This window comes from Pogona vitticeps, chromosome 2, assembly GCF_051106095.1.
Source record: "Pogona vitticeps strain Pit_001003342236 chromosome 2, PviZW2.1, whole genome shotgun sequence".
Taxonomy (NCBI): Eukaryota; Metazoa; Chordata; class Lepidosauria; order Squamata; family Agamidae; genus Pogona; species Pogona vitticeps.
In genome coordinates, this window is record NC_135784.1 from 166,845,441 (window position 1) to 166,869,432 (window position 23,992).

The 23,992-nt window shown below is 43.3% G+C and overlaps 1 protein-coding gene and 1 long non-coding RNA gene across 15 annotated transcripts in view; one reads left to right on the top strand and one right to left on the bottom strand.

Moving 5' to 3' along the window:
* SMUG1 (single-strand-selective monofunctional uracil-DNA glycosylase 1) overlaps positions 1-8,093 on the bottom strand; it is a 25,460-nt gene extending 17,367 nt beyond the window's left edge. For 12 of the 14 annotated variants that reach the window (XM_020784607.3, XM_020784606.3, XM_020784605.3 and 9 more), the window contains exon 1: positions 2,622-8,093. The gene's annotated coding sequence lies outside the window, so the exon portion shown is untranslated. Of the gene's footprint in view, positions 1-2,282; positions 2,420-2,621 lie in introns of those variants that run through there. The other 2 variants (XM_020784600.3, XM_072991117.2) reach the window with 1 other exon arrangement.
* Positions 5,714-23,403, top strand: LOC144586433 (uncharacterized). Its single transcript, XR_013541261.1, has 3 exons — positions 5,714-5,845; positions 16,177-16,313; positions 20,465-23,403. It is a non-coding gene; the product is annotated as an uncharacterized LOC144586433 (long non-coding RNA).
* Positions 23,404-23,992: the final 589 nt, after the last annotated feature.

Sequence of the window (23,992 nt, forward strand, 5' to 3'; positions counted from 1 at the left end):
AATTTTCCAGCAAACTTAAAGGGTTTAGTTGATTTGTTTAAGGACAAAAAAGTTGCCAGATTGAAGGACTGGATGATTAAAATGAGATTGAAGGATCGGATCATGGTTAAACTTCAAACTAATCATGGTATAATTATATACAATTAGATAGTTGGACAAATGAATGGCTGAAAACTAATGGCAAATGTAGAGAATGCACTAATTATGAACAATTTATACCATCACATGAAGATATGCAGAAAGATGCTTTGATGAAGGGGGTAGTAAGTAGAATATATAATCTAATTTCGGAACAAGAGGAAAAAGAGACAGAAACAGAAGGTTTGAAATTAATTTGGGAAAATGATTTAAAGACAGAAATTAAAATAGAGGATTGGATAAAAATTTGGAGGATGAGAGTTTTAAGGTTAATGTCGGTAAGAATAAATGATTTTTTAAAAATCATTTTAAGGTATATGACTCTGGTGAAATTGAATATAATAAATTCAGATTATTCTAAAGCTTGTTGGAAATGTGATGAAGAAATTGTCATGTATTATCTTATGGGGTAGGAGTGTAAACTGATTCAGAAATTTTGGAAATTGATTTTTAAGGAAATATGTGATATATTTGGAAAAGATATTGAATTTAACTCTAAAATTGCTTTGTTGTCAATTTTTAATAAGACAGAATTTGATTATTGTTCGAAGGAATTGATTTCAAATTTTATGACAAGTGCTAGAATATTAATAGCTAGATTCTGCAAAGACAAAAATGACATTAAATTAGAAGATTGGTATAATAAAGTATGGGACATTGCATTAAATGATAAATTAACTAAGATGAAAAGAGGGGAAATAAGTTCAAATATTTTATGCTATTTGGGGTAGATTTGCTGAATTTGTATTAGTGAAAGGAAAGGGGAAAGCCTCTAAACAACAATCAATACAATTTTGGAAAGGAAGTTTGTATTAAATGTATTGTCCTAAGGGGTCCCATGGGTATGAGGTGCGCGGTAGTTTAGACTGTATGGCAAGTATTTTGTATTTTTGTATTTGTTTTTTGTTCTGAAAAAAGAACACCAGTAGGGAACGTTTGGCCCTTCAGCAATTGTTGGACTCCAACTCCCATCGTACCTCATCACTTATCAAGCCAAAGAACTAAAGTCCCACATCTTTTGGAGGACTGTCTTTTTGTAGGGTTTTCAAGGCATAAATACTGAGAAACAGTTTAGTCAAAGACTGTTGGAAAAGAGGAAGAGCTAAGAGGAGATGAATTGAAAGGGGACCTTTGGTTTTCAGGATCTGAGCAGGGCTGTTAATGACAGATTTTTATTTTTTGAGATAATGCATAGCGTCAAAGCAACTTAAAAACGACTTGGCAATATAGAGCAACCACCACCATCTGAAGGACTTTTGTGTTCTCCAGCTGTACTGTGTGGACTCAGTACACTATCTACCCATGCCAGGAATGAGGAATAAATGGATGACAACTGGGAATTGATGCTGCATAGCTTCCCCCAGCTTGTTCATACAGGAATGTTAGAGTGCAGGTGATTCAGGCCTGCTTTTTTCCAAGGATACTGCCTGATCTTCCAGCTGTGCACTACAAACATGGCAGTCGGAGTAGGGGTCATAAAGATATGCTCCCAGAATCTTACAAGGAGGATGGACAAAGTGTCTTCATCCAGAGGGTGCTGGACTGCAACTCCCAGCATTCCTCACTCTGAGGGCTGCAGTCCAACAACATCTAGGGGGGGGACCACACTTTTCCCACCCTACCCCATACATTCCTAGATAGGAGATACAGCACCCTGTTTCTGAGGCTTTCAAAATTTGATTGATTGATTGATTGATTGATTGATTGATTTGATTGATTTGATTTGATTTATATCCCGCCCTTCTGGTCTGGTCGACCACTCTTGAATGCTTGGTTTATATAGAAGGAAGAGAATGTCTAGATCGCTAAGGCTGTTCCCGGATTCTCTTTTCAGCCTCTTCACACACCGGTGGGCACCCAGGAGACATTTGTGTGACTGATGCCCCAAACCCTAGAGGGGGACGTGCCTTGGAGGCTGGCCCGCATCAGAGAGCCCTGAAGACCCGTGGCTAGTAGCCTCAACCTCTAAGGAAGGAAGGAAAGAACTTCCATGTTTAAAGGCAACTATCCCTCAAAGCTTAGGGGAACTCTTTTCAGGACTACAATACCCACAGTCCCCCAGCCAGACAGTGCCAAAGGTAACTTCCCTAAATTAAGTTCATTTTGCGGGGGGGCGGGGGCGGAGACAAAGAAGCATTGAATACCCGCATTTCTCCGCCCTGCCCGTGAATTTCCCGGAGCCCCTTCTCTAAGCTCTTCTGGCTGCAGGGAGGCGTTCTGGAAGCCTTACTGACCCCCGATGGCCGTGGCAATTCCCGGGTTCTCGCCTCGCTTAAAGTGGGTCTGCCCAGGGAGAAAAAAAGCAGTTTCGCAAGCCAACATCTCTGACACCAACATCGTTGGCTTCCAACAGAGAAAACACGACGATCGCTCTTCTCCCCCCACCACCACCCTTGCCCGTCCCGAATGCCGCTCTTGTCCTGCCCACCCGTTATTTGCTCCCGTTTTCCCACGCAATCTCCCCGACCCTGACAAACACCTACCAGTGTAATCCCTGGTTCAGGCCACACTCCTGAAGCGTTTCTTTTGCAGAGGCTGTTGGGAGTTGTAGTATGCGCTCTCTCTCTTTTTTTATATATAGAGCCTCCAACGTCCTTCGGAAAATTAAAACAGCTTTTTCTCTCTCTCTCTCCTTGAGACTACTGTTCCCAGTATCCATCAGGGGAGGAATTTGAAAGACTTCTGGGTAATGTAGTTCTTCCGTATCTGATGACTCGCGCCCTAGTCCGCTGATAGATTGTATGCGTGTAATATATTTCTTAATTTTTTTAAAGGGTTCCCCGGGCTCTGTTATTTAAACTGAAGCAACGGAAATTGACTACCTTTTGGGGAAGTGGTTCTTCCGATAGACCCGCAGGAAGAGCGAGCAGGATTAGATGGGGCACGCTTTGCCTTTGTACACAGTAAGAGAGGACGGCGTATCTGAGCATGTGCAGAGTGTCCGCTCCGCCCGAATGCCTCTCGGGCATCTATTAGATAAAAAAAATAATGAAGGAGCAAATAAAAAAAGACAAAAATGTGGTGGCAACTTAAAGCCTAACTTAATTTATTTAGTCTTTAAGAAGGTGTCACCATCTTTTTATCCTTTTTACTTTTTTTAATTTTGTTGTTTTGTTTTTAAGCTCTAATGATCGCACAGACAACTAGAGCATTAGGATGAAAGATCTGTAGTTGTTGTTTGGACTGAAAAGGTGTGTGGCTGCCATCCAGGTATACTTCAGTGTGTCTATAGGCCTCAGTTCAATTTGATATAGGCTCATTGAGTCAGTTGCTTAATCATAAAGCAATATTTGCATTAGTACCACTGATTCCATAAGTGCATTCTAGTTGGGACCAGCACATATATTTAGAGCTTAATCTCAATTCTTACAAATGTGAATAGCTTTGAAAATGTGGTGCAGTATGTCCACACATGTTTACTCTTAGAGAAGATCCATGGAAATCAGAACTTAAATCCAGTCACTAGGACTTAAAATTCCACCCCCCCCCCACAAAAAAAAAATCAGGATACTTAAAAACCTCTGTTGAAGTGTAATTCTGCTCAGAAAAGTAATCACGGGAAGCGGTTAAACCTTTTGTCTCCCACCCATGTCTCTTCTTACAGTGGCTTCTCATTTTTCTCATAATAGTCATTGAAGCTTTGTTATATGTGATTAGCCCTACTGCAGTGAAGGATGCTATCTGTACATACAGTATGTGAATGATTAGGTGCTCTGATTTTGCTGCTTTCTAATCATCCTTCCGTGAGGGGGTTCCTTCTGCCATGTCTCTGCATCACACTGAATTGGATCATTTTCTCCCCATTTACAGACAAAGCAGACTTCCCATCCACCCCAACTCTAAAAGGAGACTGCCCGTTGTGACTCCTCGTGAGTAACAGTCAGAGGTATGTTCTGACTAGCAGGGATTCATATTGAGGAACTGTAGGCTGTTGATCTTCGGAGGACATGGGTAACCTGAGTTCTTCAGCACTTTAGAAGTAAACCTTATCTACTGAGAGAGTGACAGCTGCCTCCAGTGTTAATTTAGTCAGCCCGAAATTTCCAACTCCGGCTTGGACATGCCTCTTGCTCCATTTATGCAAAGTAAGTTCGAACGGAGACTCCACTTGCCCACAAACTTTTGCTACCGTTCAGCACAACATCCTCAGGCCTGAAAAGGAGACCCTGCTGTATCCTTTGACAACCCAGAGAACTGGATGGCTCATGCACAGAGCTGTCAGAAATAATCTTAGAAGGGCAGAGCTGGAAGGAACCCTACAGGTCATCATCGGGTCCAGCCCCAGTCCAGGAGGCCCAGTGGGGGGGGGGGGGACTGAACTCCCACCCTCTGGCTCCGTAGCCAGAGGCCTCAACCACTGAGCGAACAGTCTTCTTTTCTGGCATCTTCCCCTTTCTGAAAAGGGAAACTGACCAGATGGGTGCAGAGTAAGACTTCTGCTCCCCTGTTGGGGAGGAGATAAATACACATGCCTTTATCATTGCCTGAAGAGAGCCCATCAATTCCAGGACCAAATTTCCTTTTGCGCCTCATTCCGTTTAGGTTTTGCCCTGCCCAGTAGATGACGAGGACCACCGGTCTCTCAGGCCACCTGTAAGGGCAGAGGATCCTTTTGCCCTCCAGATATTTTGGATGTCAATTCCCCAAAGCATCCGCCAGCATAGCCAATAGTACAGGGTGCTGGGTGTTGCAAACCAAAGATGCTACAGGGCCAAGTATTCCCCACCCTCACTGTAAGTCCTTTCGTGTCAGCGTCCAGCTCCAAGCGGCCTGAATAAGATTATATATGCTGTGGTTAAGTACTATCAAGACACTTCCAACGTATGCCGTCTGTATGAATTTGTGACCTCCGAGAAGCCCCATCATCAGAAGTTTCATGTCTTGCAAACTCAACACCATGGCTTCCTTTGTTGATGCAGTTGAGTCTCAAAAGCCATATGATGAGACAATCCTTCAGGTGGTCATGGGCTTCACCTCCCTCATGGGCCCTAGAAAGCTTAGTCAGTGGTGAGGGATGATGGAAGTGTGAGTCCAGCAACATCTGAAGGCCCAAAGGTTCCCCACCCCTGCTCTAGGTTAACCCTTAGTGAGGCCTGGTAGATGTTTGTTGCTTGTGTAGCTGCAGGTGGAAGGAGCTCAACTCCGTTACAGAGCAGAAGCAGTCATTATCATCTTAGAACTGCACAGCTGGAAGGGACCCTATGTACCCTAGCACTCCATCATCACCAAACAGGCAACACCTCCTATTTGTATTGTCCTTTTCAGCATTCCCTTTATATTTTAATTCTTCATGCATGCAGTTGTTTTGCAAACTAAAGGCTGTGGCTTCCTTTACTGAGTCAATCCATCTCATGTTGGGTCGTCTTTTCCCCCCTAGGATCTGATATACATTGAAATAAGGCAATGTGAGCCTGCAAGACAAGAAATAGTTAAAAATCCTTCAGGGAGGGAAAACAATTTCGACATGCTGTAGCTCTGAAGAATGCTAACATCATGGGCAAGTGGTGGGCTTCCTTCTCCCAAGTGAAGTCTGTGCCCCCTTCCTGATTCCTCATAACAGAGAGAATCCAGAGCATGAGGACGTGTTGATCCATGCATACCACTTTGTCTCTCCCTTACATTCCAGCACAATCCTCACCACCACCTGATAACGAGCAGAAGCGAATGGATCTCATTATTGCATCTGTCATCACTCCGGTCTTATCAGGTCTGTTGTAACTCCAGCTCTACGCTTCTCTCTTCCTCCTCCCCACCTGCAGACTTGGCTCCTGGTGTGTGGGTTGCCAGCAGTAGTAACCAGGCATGCAGGAGGATCAGAGCTGCAGCTCAGCTTTGAGACACAAATATTTTGAAGGGCCAGATACCCTTGTGGCCTCTCAAGAGCACCTCTTCCTGCTTTGTACCCATCCCAAGATAAAGGAGAGGCAGCAGGTCTGCTGAACCCAAGAACATGTGACTGTAGAGGACTAACCCAGTGGTGGACCAGATGCTCTGTCTCCTGCAAAATTTACTAAGTAGCAACAAGTTTGGTGGGCTAAAACCTAAGCTAAAACCTGGCACCACAGAGACGGAACAGAGATAAAAGAGATATTTTCTATGCTCCGATTATTATGTTCTACTGAATCTACAGAACCCGCTCCCACTCTGATGCCCTCCAGATGCAACAGCTTGTCTGAGCAATGGAAACTGTTGCCCAACACATCTGGAGAACACCAGGTTGGAAGAGATGGATCTACCATATTCTTTATTTATTTCAAAATACTAAAGAATAGGGGAAGTACAGAAAATGAATACTAGGAAATGGGCCTTCTCAGTGGTGGCCATGTGACTTTGAAATGTGTTGCCTGTGGATGTCAACCAGGCTCCCTCCCTCCTGATCCTTAGGAAACTTGTTAAAACTGAGCTTCTTAAGGAGCCCTTTAAGACCACTCTCTCCCCGATGAATACTTTCTGAACCACTATTTTTAATTCTATGTTTGTCTGTCACCTTCGGGGGGTTTCTTTGTAAAATTAATTTCTTTGGGTTTGGTCAGGGTGCCGGTTGTGAAGATTTTAATCATTGTAGGCCACCCAGAGTAGTGGCTTGCCACTAGATAATCAGTATTTTAATTATATTTTAATCATTTTATATTTTATTGTATTTTAATTGAATATTAATTGTTGTAAGCCGCCCAGAGACCTTTGGGTAGAGTGGGCGGCATATAAGTTAAACAAACAAACAAACAAACAAACAAACAAACAAATAAATGCAATAAATAAACAAATAAAATATTTTCTAAGGCAGGACAGGGATTGCGCTCTAGATGATGAACTACTGCTCCCATCTTGTTTCTCCACTGGCCAAGCTGGCTGAGTCTAGGAAAGATGGGAAGTGGAGCTCAATAATGTCTGGAGAGCCACAACACAAAACACACACACACACACACACACACCTCTTCTGCTGTAAGATGTAGTCACTTGGGCACTGAGGAAGGCACTAATTCTTTAGAGGGCATTCCCTTCTTGAGTCCTGGACTACCTACATGATATGCAGACCCCTTTTGCAACATTTCTAAAAGACACACTCCTAAATACAGTCTTGCCTACTTTTCTTATAATCCTAACCAACAACAACAACAATATTGAGGACAATATATTCTGACACCACTGTTTGATCTCAGAACGGAGGCTTGCCAACGTTTTTACAGCCCCTCAAAGAGTGGGCAGTAGTCCACAAAACGTTATGTTGGGTAAAACCTGTTGATCTTTTAACGCTGCGTGGCTTTTTAACGTTTTTGCCGGCAAAAGTTTTGAGGCACAGAGTCCCCACTTATTGGACAATATAGATTCAAAGCAAATCTGACAGGAACTAAATCCAACCACGACTAAACAAAGAGAAAGGAGCTTAAGTGTTTGACTAAATTCTCACCTGCTTGACTGTCTCTTATCCAAGGAAGTTACCTATGGCTGATGCCACTTCCTGCCCTGGCAGGTTGACCTCATGTTGATGTTGTGTGGAATTACAAGCCTGCCCTGCCTGCTGTCACTTGCCTTCTGTAACTTCCTTTTAAATAAGTCCCAAAGCCTCTCTCCCGCAATTCCCAGAAATGTCAGGAGGAAACGATGGGGTGAAAGTTCAACTGCCCAATGGTTATAAATGAACTGCTTCCAAAAATCAATACGGTATCACGAGAGCAGCTGACGCCAATCCAGTTATCCATGAATATAGGAAAGGACTGGAGCACTGACTCATGTATAGCCCAGCCCTCAGTCCTGCCAAAAGGGTTTAAACTACCTGCCCCTCCCCCTTTGCAATAGAGGGAAATGACATCATAATTGAATGGTTGTTGTAAGGTGGTTGTAAATGGTGTTGTAAGGACTGTGGTACAAGACGTGTTTCAAAGGACTATGGAAATATTGAACAGCATTACTATTATGCAGGAGTAGGGAATACTTTTGGGTGGAGGAATGGATTCCAAACACACTATATCCACCCACTCACCCCCCCCAAGGGGCCAGAAAGCAAACCAGGGTCTTGCCACGGAAATCATTGTGTCTCCCGCCAAAACCCTGCTTGGAGCTTCTCCAGCCAGCTCATCTATTAGAGACCAGGTGGGGAAGAAAGAGGACCAGCAGAGCAGGCTGACCAGATGTTTCCAGGAACTAGCAGAGCCCAAAACTGAGAGGGTGCCTTGAAGCACAATCCATGGTGGTGGGATGCCGAGGGAGAAGCAAAGTGACAAAGCCGGGCCTGAATCATCTCTCGCCCCCTCCCCTCCAGAGGGACAAGGTGACACAGACACGTCTCATCCCAGCACCCCATGGGCTGCATGGACTGGCCAGGGGGGCCCCAGCTGGGCCCCTAGCTGGAGGATACCAATCCCGGCATTATGAAATCCCTACTAATTAAAAGCCATGTCATGCTCACGGGCTTTGTGTCCAAAACGGAAACCAGCTCGAAAGACTTTTCCGATCCAGTGAGCCAAAAGGCAAAATTCATCTGGCCTGTCTTATTAATCACTGGAGAAGGGACTAAATCCTGAAAACAGACACAAACTTTTCTAACCCATACTGGGGGGAGAAAAGAAAGAAATCACCACAACCGAACCTTACAAGACAGATCCTTGCTTCTCATTCACCACAGCCAGCTCTCTGCAGTTTTTCATAGAACTATAACCTAAACCTCCTTCCTTCCTTCCTCTGCACTGTCTGTAACTCTCTCAGCTCTCACATTGTATTTCTAAAGATCAGCAGAATGGGCAGTAGAACTGGACTATATTACAGGAATGTCACGGATTCTCCCTCTTGACAATCTAGGTGTGACAACCTTGCATTGCTGATATAAACCATGCACCTTTGCAGCAGCATCCACACACACCATAATACATGAGAGGGACAGAATTGTGTGAACTTTATTTGCAATGGCAGGGTGATTGTTTTCAATGCTTAAAAAAATCCATTTTTAAAAATTGCACAAAATAAGCAGTGATCTGTAAAAAGCGTGAACTCCTGTTATTACTGCTATTGTGGTTTTGGCTCATGGTAGTGGCCAGCTGCAGCTACACGAAACGAATGGACTTCTCAGTTGTATTCAATGGGTAATAATCACTGGAGGTAGATGTTTTAAAAATGGGTTCAAAATGAAGAAGCAAGTACCTTTCTTTCTGTAAACTAATGATCATCTCTACGGCCTGCACTGCTCACAAATTGTCAATTACGACACTGACTTCATTGGCTAAGCACACTGAAGTGGCAGCAGGCTTGTTTCTCACAAAATGAATGGGCAGACTAGTGCCGGAACATTTTGTCTCGTATTTCAGGTTTTACCTGGACTGGAGACATGTGAGAAGAGAAGAGAAAGCTGGAGATCTGGGCTCAGTAGAGAGCCTTCTGAGATGATGGGATAGGAGCAGAGCTTGGAAAGTTATCTTTTAAAATAATAACTGCAGTGGTAGGATGATGCTGTACAATTCAGAGCATCAACCTACCACTGGATGGCTACAGATGCCTCATTACATTCTTTTTAACCTTCCGGGTTCTGGATGGATACAGCCCCCTTAGCCCATTTATTCATCTAACAATGCCTGCAGCGGTAGCTCATGATTGGAGCACAGGGGTGCTTCACTCCAACATCCAGGAGTGATGTGACCTCGCCTCCTTGGTCCACAGGCCCCCTATGCCTCCTTCTCATGCAGGTGCTGTTTGGTGATCCCCAGATCTGTTTAACCGGAAAGGGTGTTCAGTAGGCTGGCATCACAGGATGCCAGGCTTCAAAAAGAAGACAAGACTTTGGTGTCTTTCATCGTTGTGCTGAAGCAGGAACTTTGGAAAGGGACACATGCCATGTGCGAGGACAAGGCACAGTCCCTACACAATTCTCATGTCTACACAATTTGTTAGTAAGGTACAGGACTGAGGAGTGTAAGGCAGGGAGACTGAGATTCTTATTTCTATGGAACCACCCAACTCACTCAGTGATCTTAAGCTAGGCACACTTTCCCGGCTTGACCTACTTTGCAGGACTGTTGTCAGAATAAATTATGTGGGGTTTTTGGAGGGGACGGGGAGCTTGAACTCTCTGGGATGAAAAGTGGACTAGGAATATCATGTGCAGGCATCCTTCAGTCTCGAGAGACTATGGTAACGTGCTCTGTATGGAGGACTTGGAACAGTGTCTAGTGTGGCTGAGAAGGCCAATTCGAGAGTGGCAGTCCCTTCCACACTGAAGACAAATACAATCTGTCCCCTGTCCAGCTCCCTGATTTTCCTGCTTTCGGAACTCCCTCTTGGCCTCAGCCTGCTGGACAAGGGTCTCTTCAAATTGGGAGAGGCCATGATGCACCGCCTGCCACCAGGCTGAACGCTCAGATGTCAAGGTTTCCCATGTGCTGAGGTCCATTCCTGAGGTCTTCAGATCCCGCTTGCAAATATCCTTGTATCGCAGCTGTGGTCTCCCTCTGGGGTGATTTCCCTGCACTAATTCTCCATACAGGAGATCTTTGGGAATCCGGCCATCAACCATTCTCACAACATGCCCAAGCCAACGTACATGTCACTGTTTCAGTAATGTATACATGCTAAAAATTCCAGCTCATTCTAGGACTACTCTGTTTGGAACTTTGTCCTGCCAGGTGATACCAAAAATGTGTCAGAGACAACGCTTATGGAACGTGTTCAACTTCCTCTTCTGCCGTGCACAAAGGGTCCAGGACTCACTGCAGTACAGGAGTGTGCTCTGGACACAAGCTCTATAGACCTAGATCTTGATATAGGCCATCAGCTTCTTATTAAGCCATACTCCCTTTGTGAGTCTAGAGAACATGGTAGCTGCTTTCCCAATGTGTTTATCCAGCTCGACATCTAGGGAGAGAGTGTCAGAGATCATTCAGCCAAGGTACACAAATTCATGAACAACCTCCAGTTCTTGCGTGGAGATAGTAATAGAGGGAGGTGAGTCCACACCCTGGCCCATGACTTGTGTTTTCTTCAGACTGATTGTTAGTCCAAAGTCTTGGCAGGCCTTGCTAAAGCGATTCATGAGTTGTTGGAGGTCATCAGCAGAGTGGGCAACAACGGCTGCATCATCGGAGAAGAGGAAGTCCTGCATGCATTTCAGCTGGACTTTGGTCTTCACTCTCAATCTAGAGAGATTAAAGAGCTTTCCGTCTGATCTAGTCCGGAGATAGACACCTTCTGTTGCAGTTCCAAAGGCATGCTTCAGCATGACAGCAAAAAGATCCCAGAAAGGGTTGGTGCGAGGACACAGCCCTGTTTCACTCCGCTTCGGAGGTCAAAGGGATCTGATGTTGAGCCATCAAAGACTACAGTGCCTTTCATTCCCTCACGAAAGGACCTAATGATGTTAAGCAGTCGAGGTGGACATCCAGTCTTGAGAAGTATTTTAAAAAGGCCATCCCTGCTAACCAAATCAAAGGCCTTTGTGAGATCTATGATGGCCACAGAGAATGGCTGTCGTTGTTCCCTACGTTTCTCCTGCAACTGTCCGAGGGAGAATACCATTGGATCTATTAGCTCGAAATCCACACTGTGATTCTGGATAGACTCTGTCTGCAAGCACCTGAAGTCTCTTCAGCACAACACGAATGTCATGTACCGTACTATATAGCTAAATAAACTCAGAGGAGCAACGTCTTATTTGCATTTAGTCACTCTGCCTTTAGTTTGCAGGTTAAGCCTTGAAACGTTATAGGGTTTCCACAACAGCTGGACACCAGAAGGGTTAAGGTTTTTCCTCCAAGTCCTGCGATGGCAGTCGCTTCCCCCACCCCCCCTGGCAAGGGAGAGCTGCCTTGTGCAGAGGGCGCCATCTATTGGCCTGATGAAAGAAACAGACCAGGAACACGCAGCCCAGCAGCGCGCCTTCCAAGGGGACTGACTGCCAGCGAACGTGCTCAACACACACACATTCGCCGCGTGGCTTTGAGAGCCCCGAAGCAATTTAAGGGCTCAAGAAACGTGCAGCAGGGCTTAGAAAAGTAATTTTTTCAGATGACGGATCTCAAGATTCTCCAGGATCGCACCTAATGAATGGAACTACTGTATGCACACATACAATATTTTTTAGGCAGGACACCCTGTGTGGTTTAGCAAACAGAATAACAGGCTATTGTGACTCTGGAGGCCTGGGTTCAAATTTCCACTCAGCCATGGAAACTCACTGGCGTCAAAATTGTAAAACCACTTCTTATATATCTCAGTTACTATGGAAACCTTATTAGGGTGGCTATAAGTGAGTTCTGGCTCAATGGGACGTAACAGTCACTGTGTAGGGAATGGGGGCTTCTGGGTATTTTAATCTTAAACAATAACTGTTCCAGCTCATCCTTGTTTTCTACAGTGTCCCCCTCTTTTAAAAAAAAGTGAGAGGGCATAGAGTTACTCTACCAGTACATCCCCACCCCTTGGTAACCCAGGTGTTCTTGGACTGCAACTCCCAGAAGCCTTCACCACCAGCTGTGCAGGCCAGGATTTCTGGGAGTTGCAGTCCAAGAACACCTTACTGGTCTGGAGAATTCGAGGTTCAGAACCACTGGCCTGGAGAATCTGAGAATGACACAATGGTATTTGGCAAACACGACTACTGTATTATTGTTTATATGGTACTTTAAAGCATAGCATGTGTGAAGAAAGGGGGAAGTCCCTGCCCCAAGCAACTTATAAGAGGGATGTTGACAGCGGGGAATGTTCTCAAAAGGGGGACTAAGGAAGCAAGGGTTTTTTTAAAAAAATAGTGCGGATGGAAGGAAACAGGCAAATGTAAGTGACAAAAGCTGTACAGATGCAGTAGCCGATGTACAGATGCAGTAGCAGATGTACTTGTTCCCCCCCCCCATTAAGTCTTCACAGAAAAGGGGAATTTTGAGGAGGGACTTCTGAAGGGGGAAAGGGGGTATCCCTTCCTAGTGCCTCAGAGCAAGCTTTAAGTCACAAGGATAGAAAGCTAGAATGGGCAGTATCATTTCAATGAATTGGAGGCTTTGAGAAAGTAAGAGCACAAGATGGGATCTACCACAAAATCTTGCAGTGTATTCTCACACTTTTCCTGTTCAGGGTCCCAGCCAGCCATGCCCTCTTGCAAGATAGTCCGTTCCATCTTTTCTAAACCCCATTTTCTTGTTTCTAACTGATCCTCAGCATTTTATGGCTACTAAGCATGTTCAGTCATCACTGAGTAGAGCCTCTCTTTTTTAAATCAGTTTTCCCTATGGGTTATGTATATTTTTTTTGGTTGTTTGTTTTAAAACTGAAAAACCTTGGGTTTCCCATCAGCATGCTGATTTCTGAGCCTAACAGCAGGCACAGAGTTGTATGCCAGCAGTACTTTATCTGCTGGGGTACCCAACCTGAGTCCTCTAGTAGAGAGCGAATGATAAGAAGAAGCATTGCCAGATCAGATCAAAAGTCTGTCCAGACGACCATCATGTCTCCCATAAGGCCACCCAGATGCCTCTGGCAGCCCCCACCCCACCCCCCAATATAACGCTTGTCACATAGGTTAGCCTGGTGTGATTGACATTTACATTAACCATTAGGCAGCACCAGGACAAGACAAGGAAGACCTGTATTGGGATCCTGGCACAAGGGGAGAAGGGCTTTAACCACATCACCCTGAAAGTCTTCTGACTTCAGAGGCTAATTGTTCTTGAGCCTGATTAGTATTGGAGGAGAGACCACCAGAGGATCCCAGGGATCTCCAGGAAGAGCAAGGAAAGAATCCTCATTAAAACCTTTGAGAGCTGCTGCCAGTCAGAGTTGAGTGGCCTAGGCCAGATGGAACCAATGGGCTGACTCACTGTAAGGAAGCTTCCTGTATTCCTTTGCTAGTTTCAGCCAGAATCACCCTCTCTGTATGTGTGCACACACTGTTCACAGAAGGAGAAAAGCTGCCTTGAGATCCAATGGGGTTGCCCTCTTCTTGAGAATAACAAGCATGTACATAGAATGGGGGTGGACGGGGAGACTCTCCAAGGGGCCACAGCTGTGAACAAAGGGCCATGGTCCAAACCGGGCTTTGGCTCCCACCCCCACCCCCTTCTGCCCCCTAAAGTACCATTATGCAAAAGTTGGAAAATGACTTTACTGGATTGCTAAGATGTTACACAGCTTCCAAGCACTCCAGAACTTTTTCATCAAGTAAAGGTGGCATAAAACTTGAGCTAAAAGGCAAATGCTCCAAAAATTGAGCCAGATGCAATGCCCTTGCCTCATAGCTCCCTTTCTGCCCTTACAACTATTTTGCCAGCTGGGGCAATGGACCAGATAGTGCTCCCCATCCATTCCCCGTGCAGAAAGTTGTTAGACTGGCACACGCACCTTCATTTAGCACTGGCCATAAGACAGCATCCTTCACTGGACCTCTGGCAGCAGGCTAGCTGAAAGGCCCAGGACAAGTTCAGTAGGAAATGCTGCTTGTCTCATTTAACTGACAGCAGCTGAAGGGTTCGTGAGAACAAGCAGGAGGCTGCCAACTGATGGCTCCCTGCATCTACCACCACCTGAAGTGGTCACTTCATTCTACCTAACGGTAGGACTAGACTTGCTGACACATTATTCCATGGGATAGTTTAAGTTACAAGGGAATGATCCGCCCTAAGTAATCTGGGTCTCCCCAGTCCTAGATTCAACACTATAACCATCTCACTGTACCATTTTGTGACTGTCCCTATTGTGCTGTTGTTATTTCACTGATGCCTGTCTTCTAACACTCCTCAAACAGATGTCTTTTTTCAGTAAGATTTCTCCTCTCACTCTCTCTCGCTCTCGCTCTTTCTTTCTCATTGTGAGGGCTGCACGTTCCCCTGCTCCTTGGCCAGAATGTGTGCCTCTCTGTGTGTAATATTTTTGTGCCTCTTTGTAGCTGCCATACATTGCAATGGGGCTTACACCATTGAACTTCCCACTGCCCCCAAATGAAGGTTCTAACCTAGCAGTAGATGGGCTTCAGGGATGGTTAATTGCCCTCAATGCTACCATTTGCAACCTTATTTCTAACTGGAGTGAAACCCGGCATCTGTTTCTTACCAGCTGAATCTTATCTGTGCTGAATTATGGAAACCCCTGCTGCCATGAATCTCCTCCTTGTGGAGTTGTTTCCAACATTCAAGTCACTTCTGCCCCCCCCCTGACATCCATGCTCAGCAAAATGTGTGCCTCAAGGAAGAAGGCACCACACTTCCCAGTCAACCTTATTCACATTTTCCTAGTTGTTTTTTGCTCCAAGAGAACTTTGCGCTGCTGACTCAGACCATTTCTTCTGCTTCTGTTTGAGACAACATGTGGTCACCCCCACCCCCACCCCAAAATGCCACTGTTGCCTCCTTTTCTCAAGTAAAACTAGGCATCCTCTGTTCAAATTTCCCTTAAAGCAACCTTCACAACCAGATTGGCCCAAGCCTTTTTACTGCCCGAGTCAAAGGACAAAAGACACACATTCCCCTTCCACGTTAAAAAAAAACCTAGCAAGTGAAATGTAGGGCTCAACTACATGTTGTAATACTTCTATTTTTGCATCAGGTTTACCGTGCTTGAAATAGATCTAAAAATATCCAGCTACACAGCATACAGCAAAGCACACATTGTAAAGGATGGAAAGCAAGGGTTTTTTTTAAAAAACACTCATGAGACCGCACCTTTTAAGCACTCATTTTGGCATGTGTGAATCCCTGTGCCAGAGTAAATGGTGTCTGGGGAGAGGTTCTGCAGGGTTTATCCAAACGAGTGCCAAGTACACTGGGTTTTGGACTGCAGGATACCCTTCATCCTGGACTCTTCCCTTTTTTCTCTCTCTGCCCATTTATCACTGCATCAGTCTACCGCTATGCGAGTTCAAAACGTATTTCAAAATGTGAGGGCACTGGGGACAGGCTGCTGATGCTGTCACACACACCCTGCAGCTGGACTAAAATCTTGTAATTCTCCCGCCTCCTCCAGCATAGTGAGGAAAGGAGCCCTGAAGCTGCCTTCTCTGCCCCCCCCCCCCCGAGTGCAGCTGGTCTATGTGTCATGCCAGTCATTTCCTCTGCTCTGTTCTCCTCCCAGGCTAGATGCCACTTCCTGGAAACTCCCCCTCTCTGGAATATGGGACTGCATCCCTCCCCTCTCTCCAGCTCCACGGAGTTCCTGAGAGTTGGAAAAAGCCAGCTTTCATGGGGACACACCCTCTACAACAAAACCAGGTAATGTTATATCAACTTCGAAAAAACCCAAACCAGCTCCCAATTAAATTCAACAGTGTAGTTACACCCTTATATAAACACTGTTGAAGCATCCTTCACTATTCTTGAGGCAATAGACTAGGCTGGAGGTTCAAGGGCAGTTGTGTGGCACACATCTTTGTCCTCTCTTGGTCTCACAGCCTCTGCTTCTTAGATGTCCACTTAATGATAAGACCAGCCCTGTCAGAGGCCAGCATCCCTCAAAGCACCTAAGGCGAGCAAGCCCATTTTGATGGTTCAGGGCAAACCATGAGTGCCGCACACACAATGTTATCCTCCAACAACTCCCCACTACTCTCTGATCAGGGTAGCTGCCCCTGCCTGGCCCATTTTAGATATTTTGGACAACCACTTCTATCATTACAGTTAGCCTAAGATGCCCATTGTCCACGCTGGCAGCAATATGTTAGGTTTATGGACCACAAGTCCCAGGATCCTCTCCAGCCAACCAGCCAGGAAGGCAGGAACGAAGGGAGGGAGGGAGGACCGACCAAAATAAAATAAAATAAAAAGGAACATCTCCAAGGGCTGGAAAGAATGGTGGTCCAAACTACCTGGAGAACACCAAGAACCCTGCTTTGTGGGCTTATGCCCCTCTGTCTTCCACAGCCCTGAAGTATACAGTATTAACTACTTAAAGTGCAAAGAAGTGAATCAAATACTGTAATAAATTTCAAGACTAATCCATCTGAATTGTCTGATTTAACCATAGTTTTTTTTTTTGTGTGTGTGTGTGTGTGTGTATGAGAGAGAGAGAGAGAGAGAGAGAGAGAGAGAGAGAGGAGATCATTGCCACTTTCCCTTGCTAGGACTCCCCTGTGTTTTAATAGCAGACCAACAGGCAGAAATCCAACATTGCTGGGAAACAGTTCTTCTGTTATTTTTTTTAAATCACGCAATTGCTTTAGGAGAATCTTCACACTTGTAGCTTTACACTCCTTCCCCCCCCCTACCCCTGCACACACATTTTGCAATCCACATGAAAACTCTCCCACCTGTTGCTGCTATTAATTATGGGAGAACATTGATATGGCTCCTAACTTATCTTCACACTTAAGATTAGCCCCAGTTGAGTCTAGCCTGCTCCTGTCCCCAGAACAGTGGCTTGGTCATGAAGCTTTTCATGGCGTAGAGATAAAGCCATCTATGGAAGATCAAGCAACTATTGAAGAGGCAGGTGCAATGGCAACTGCAAATGTTACCAGCCCTTCAGGACATTTTTCATACTGCAAAAATAAATAAATAAATAAATAAATAATGAGAGGCTTATGTACATTCAAAGGATGTGACCATAGAGGAGGCTTTTCTGTGTCTCTGTATGATTTGCTGTTCTGGTCCTATGTCATTTCCTTGATGTTCTTCCAAAGGCAAGTAATTCTGCCATGGTTCTGCATTTAGAAATAGTGAAAGGAAACAAGCTTTGCTGGTTTGCACTTACTTATGAAAACATACCTATTTGGCACCTCCTCAGACTGGCATTGGGACAGGGAACATCACACCTTGGAAATCTGTGTATCTCTGATTTGATGTAGATATTTTGGCCAAAAAAAGGGTGAGTGGGTGACATCAAGTCGGAACTGACATATACCGACTCTAATAGGGCCTTCAAGGTAAGTGAGATATTTAGGGAATGGCATTACCAGTTCCATATCTCCCAGTAAGTTTTTCCAAGTAGGGATTCAAACCCTGTTCTCCAGAGTCCTAGTCTGTCACTCTGTCCACTAAACACACAAAATTATGATGACTCTCAGATGACATACAGAGGACCAAATGCTTATACCTGAAGAACACCCAGATCCATGCTATAGTTAACGGAAAAGAAGGAGACATGAGTGAAATTTCAAACAAGAATTGTGTGTACCTTCAAAAAAATATGCACACAAGCAAAAATTAGAATTTCTGCGTAGCAAAGGAAAAGGTCCTGCAGTCTGATATGGAAGTGGAATGAGATGAACCTAAGTGGGATGGAAATGCAATGAAAATGAGGATGACCAAGTTTTCCCAATTTGGAGAAATCCAAGTTTGGAAAAATCTTTTTGAATAGAGATCTGCATTTTTCACACACCCCATCCCCTATTAAACCTTTGGGAGGGTTCTACCATGTGGATATTTAAAGTAACAATTACAGAGATATTATTTATGTAATTGTATATTTGAAATATTTGTATCTCACCTTTCTCCTTGAAAGGGACCCAAGGCAGCTTACAACAATGAAAGACAATATTTAAATATTAACAGAAGAATGCATATAGAGTTATATCTGATGTATTATTTTTATACCAACATAAAACTACACAATTGTTAACTGTCATACATTCATATCATGTCTTTTTATCATACTGCTGTTAGCACATATGCCTGAATGGCATCTTGTATTTCATTATTCCAATGCATAATATAGGACAATAATCTCCATCTTTCAATGGAATGGTTGCCCCGTGATCATTCTTCTCTTGCTCTAATAAATACAGTACTGGTTTATCTCACTACGTAAACCATATCTACGACTCTCAAGAGCTCCTCTTTTAGAGAAGCATGGTTCCTGCCCCCCCATATAGATCTATGATTAAATGTAATCAAGTAAATCAACCATTATTTTGATATTTTCCAATGTGATTATGTTTTGAACATAAAAATAACATCACTGGATCTATCAACTAAATATATTATGTTATAGTTTAGATTTCCCTTGTGATGATACTCCAATATTCTCTTATCGTAGGGCACATCTCAAAAATATGTAATATATTTGCTCCCCAATAACTGCCCTCCATGAGGTCTAGTGCACATTTTGTTAACCTCACTGTTCCTAAATATCACAAAAACAGGACCTTTAAACATTTTCTTTCCTTTACCAAGAAATCTACTTGGTTCCCAGATTTCTTGGCTGTATTGTTTAACCATGTTGGACTTTTTTTTTCTTTTTGCGTCTTCTTTGTGCTTCTTCAGAATATTTTATAGTGATATTGCATTTTTGTTAGCTCTCTTTAGAGAGACTTTTTGTTTATTAGACTTTTTATTTCTAAACAGAGCTAACAAAAGTGTACTGTTCACAGTATGTATTTTGATCTCCTCATGATAACATGTAATGAAGTTCTGTTCTTAATATAGAAGGTACTGCGCTAAGGAAATTGTTTAAATTATATATGTGCAAATATATATATATATTTGATCAGAGGTTGCACAATATGATTAATTCAACTGTATAAAATGCTCAAAATGTTGTGCCTCGAAAAAATAATGCTATGCTTTTGTTTGTTTGTGTTATTTCATGTGATACAGCCCTTGAAGAGGGCTGAAAAGGCTAAGCCAAAACACATCGGACTTTTGATGTAGAATAACGTGCACACTATCATTTTTATATCCTGGGACTATAGTCTCTTCTTGCCTAACAGCTTTGGTGGATGTAACAGTTCCTTTTCATTACTGGTCTATGGTACAAAACCCATCTAAGTAGCTTAAGATAACATTGACAATAAATCACACAAAAAAAGAAAAGAAAACAGTGATGTATTATGAATTAAACTGCTAACCACACAATTGTTGTATGAAAAGGTGTTACATGATAACATTTTATTCAAGGCTTCAAGCATCTTCTCTACTGAGAAAAAGTGTTCCCAAACTTACAAAGTAGACATCTGTTGCTTTACTATGTATAAAAATACTGTGTGTAAGAATTCTTCATGAAATATTTGTCCAATTAGCACTTCCAATTAAATAATACAAATAAATACACATAGGAGAGATGTTTTTCAAAAAACAAAAGGATTAATAGTAAGGGTTTCCAGTGTGGTGCAGTGGACAGAATGATAAACTAGGATTCTGGAGAACAGGGTTCAAATTTCTGCTTGGCTTTGCAAACTCATTGGGGGAGTGGACATGGTAAATGCACTCCTTAAATATCTCACTTACACTATCTTGAAAGCCCTTTTAGGGTCACAATAAGTTGGTTCTGACTTGACAGCATATAACAACAACAACAACAACAACAACAACAACAACAACAACAACAACAACAACAACAACAACAACAACAACAACAATGGATTAATACACACCATTAACAGTATTCCTAATCCTGCATTTGTTTACAATCTTGTGTATTTTATCAGAAGGAAGTCATAGCACAGAAAAGGGACCTCAAGGAAGCATTTCCAGACAGACCTCTCTCCACATCTGCTGTACTCAGAAGAAACAGCAACAAGCAGCATAGCACAACAATCCAGATAATGCAGATCTGGGGTATAATCGGGAAAAGCTTGGGCAGCAAATTCAGAACATATCCAAAATCCACCCTTTTCCATGTGGTGTTGCTGTTGATGATGTTGATGCCTGCACCAACACAAAAACACTCCTTTGCGGGCACACTTTCCTGTTCCTGCTCCACAGGAGCAAAGTAACCATGAAAGTAACTTTAAATGTGCAAGAAATGAAACTATCCATTAAGTTACAATCTCAATATAACTTAGTTATAGCATTAGTATTTGGAAAAGGGAACTCATTACAAGCAGAGATAAGAAAACTTATTTTCTTACACCCATAAAAGGATAGCCCTGAAGAAATAAATATTAGGTTGCTTTTCATCTCCTGAACTCTCCCTTTACAATAAAGACAGTGGCTGTTTCTGTTTTATTTAATGAAAAGCTGCACTAGGGTTAGGAGACTTTAAAGCACAGAAGCAGCAGAATTCCACAGGCGGCAAAAACCAGTGTCAGGATTCTGCTACATGCCTGTGCGTCTCATATGTACTTACTCCCTGCAGATGCTTCTGAGTAGGCATGTATGCATTCTGCAGCACCTGCAGCTGAACCACACTGATCCCTCTCTGCAGTATTGCTTTCCCTCATCTTGAAAACAGTCTTATTCGTTCTGCTCAGGTTTAATGTCCCTCTATAAAGAACTCTCTCTCTCCACACATTCCTGCCTTCATTCCCCCCACACACCAATTGTGAATGGTTTGAACATCATGGTTCTCCCACAGCCCTTAGTGCTCAACGACAGCCCGACATCACATATCCTTATGGCATGTAAATCCGCCATCGTGGCCCTTCTGTGAGGTCTCACTGGATGTCATTTCCAATGGTCATCCGATTTCCTTAATCTCTGAGGCATCATGTAATGAATGATTGTTACAGAGCACCACCCTACTTGCCATTGGCTACAAAGCCCTATTATAGCTCTCGTCTTCCAATCAACTCACTGTAGAGATGGGAGTTATTGCTCTCGTGCCCCAGAACTATCTCCCTGCCCTTCCCATTCTTCTACTGTTCTGTGTCCCACTTCTTTCCTTTTTTTCAACAATTGTGCCACCATGCTTACAAGTTTACCACTGAACAATATAGTTGGGTCCACAAACATATACACTGTGGGGGTCAGGAGCATCCTTTAGGGAAGATAAAACTACACACAATCACTCCTCAAGAGCAAGGATTAGGAAAACGTGACCCTCCAGATGTTCTCGAACTGCAACTCCCAGCATTCCGTGCCCTTAACTACACAAGCTAGGGTTGATGGGAGTTGTAGTCCAGAAACCATCTGCAACACCATTCTTATCAACTCCTGCTTAACAGTATTTGAGGCCCAGTCCTATGCTTATCCCTCCAGGAGTACATCAACCCATCCAACTGCTTTTCGGAAATAATAGGGAAAGACTATGTACTTGGTATGGATACACTGAATTACTTAATAACAAAAACTGGGAGTAGGATAACTCATTGATAAATTATATGTTTTACCTTTTAAATTATTTAAAAATAATGTTTAATTAATTTTATGTTGTTTGATATGTATGTGAAGTCTAATTTTGGTTTAGTTATTATGTGTAGTGCTTTAAACTAAAGTGTCTGTTGTGTTATTATGTTGCAAATCACCCAGAGTGACCTTAACAACCAGATGAGCGGTATAAAAATCTAATAAACAAACAAACAAATAAGGCATGTAAAAATATCAGAAATAGTGTTGAAATTAATTATCATTTGTAAATAAAGATTATTCTATCTAGTCACCAGCCTTTGTTGCCTTTAGAATCCTGGTTTCCCCCCACCTGCCATTCTGCTAAAGGCTAATAAAATTTGAGCTTCTTCAGTTTAGCAATAGTTCACAGGAACATGGGCTACTCTCCACCTGGGACTTTTCAGGTGCTGGTCCTTAGCCTCCAGGCCCATTCATCCCAAGCTCCATGTCAGGTTTACCGCAAAATTCAGTGTAATCATAGAGGTAGAAGCACTTTAGTGTAAAAGAAGAATGGAAATCAATGTCAGAAAACAAGTATCATAAACTGATGGAAGATTCTGCATTTTAGAAAAGCTGTGTTTCCAAAGGAAGGCTGCAAAAAGCTTGTGCCGTTTTAATAAATGTGCAAGTCTTGAAGGTGCTGAATGACTCCCTATTGTCTTTTCTTGAACAGAGTAACAGGGATGCCCTCTTTTAAAACAGCCCTAATTCAGCACAGTCCCTAATGTTTGCACACAGGCCAGCAACTGCACACTTAGAACATGCTTGCATGCACGTGTGTTCCTGCCTTTCTGTCCGAGGAGTCAGGCACCACTGATTGTGTGCTGAGAAATGTGAATCCATCCATTAGGAGAGGTATGGCTGTACATGAGTAATTATTCTGCCCACTCTTCCTCTACTCCACTTTTTTCTCTGACTGTGCAGCTGGAAAACCTAATTCAGTAACAACCACCCCCAAAAAATTCATACACATATTCAAGGGCAGCTGTGCAGAGGGTAACATTGGTTTGAACATAGCTGTATAACACATCAAGTACTTGTGGCAACATAGCAGCGTAGTGTGGTTTATATCATTTTACATTCAGGGTGCAACATATTTACATTGTGTCCCCTCCCATATACAAACATCAATGAAGGCTAGAAAGCTGCTAATAAAGCATTTCCCTTGATGTCTGCAAGTAGGTATTGACCATATGTTTATATATGAGACAGAAATGATGTGTCCTTTAAAAGGTCAGTTTTACCAGATTGCTATAGGTGTGTGTGTAAATGTTTTCCCAGAATAACTGTATCTGTAGTTTCTAGGAGGATAATCCCAAAGGTTAAAATACCAGTTTGGAAATCCAGTGCATGGATCCAGGCAGTTCATGTGTTCCCTGAAATCATTTGAAAGTCCATTTTTCCAGACAATTTGCTCTATAAGTCTCTTTTTATATTTTATATTTGACAAGCTTGTTGAATGGAGGAGGAATATATTTTCAAGGTCACCCACAAAGTTCTCTTGACAGTCATCTGTTCTCATCCACTTATTCTCAGCCTCCTAAATCTATACCCCTGCAAACCTATCATTCTGTAGCTGCGCATCAGAAAGGCTGTGAAGCCTTCTTGTAGATGGCTATTGCACAGTGTCTGTACATGAACCATGTGCCGCATGTGCCATCTACTAGGGGAGTGCGACTGACTAAGGCGCCTAACAATTTACATGGACCTCTTGTCTACATGGCCGCAGACCAAACTGCATGCAGAGTGTTCTCACAGGTCACTCTGCACACAGTTCACACAGCATCTCTTTTTGCAGGGTGTGAAATATGGCCAGATGGGCTACAGAAGCCTGGGGACTGACACAGATCAAAGGGAGACGCCTAGTTCACAATTCCTGCACAGCTCTGACATCTGAATGCCATTCC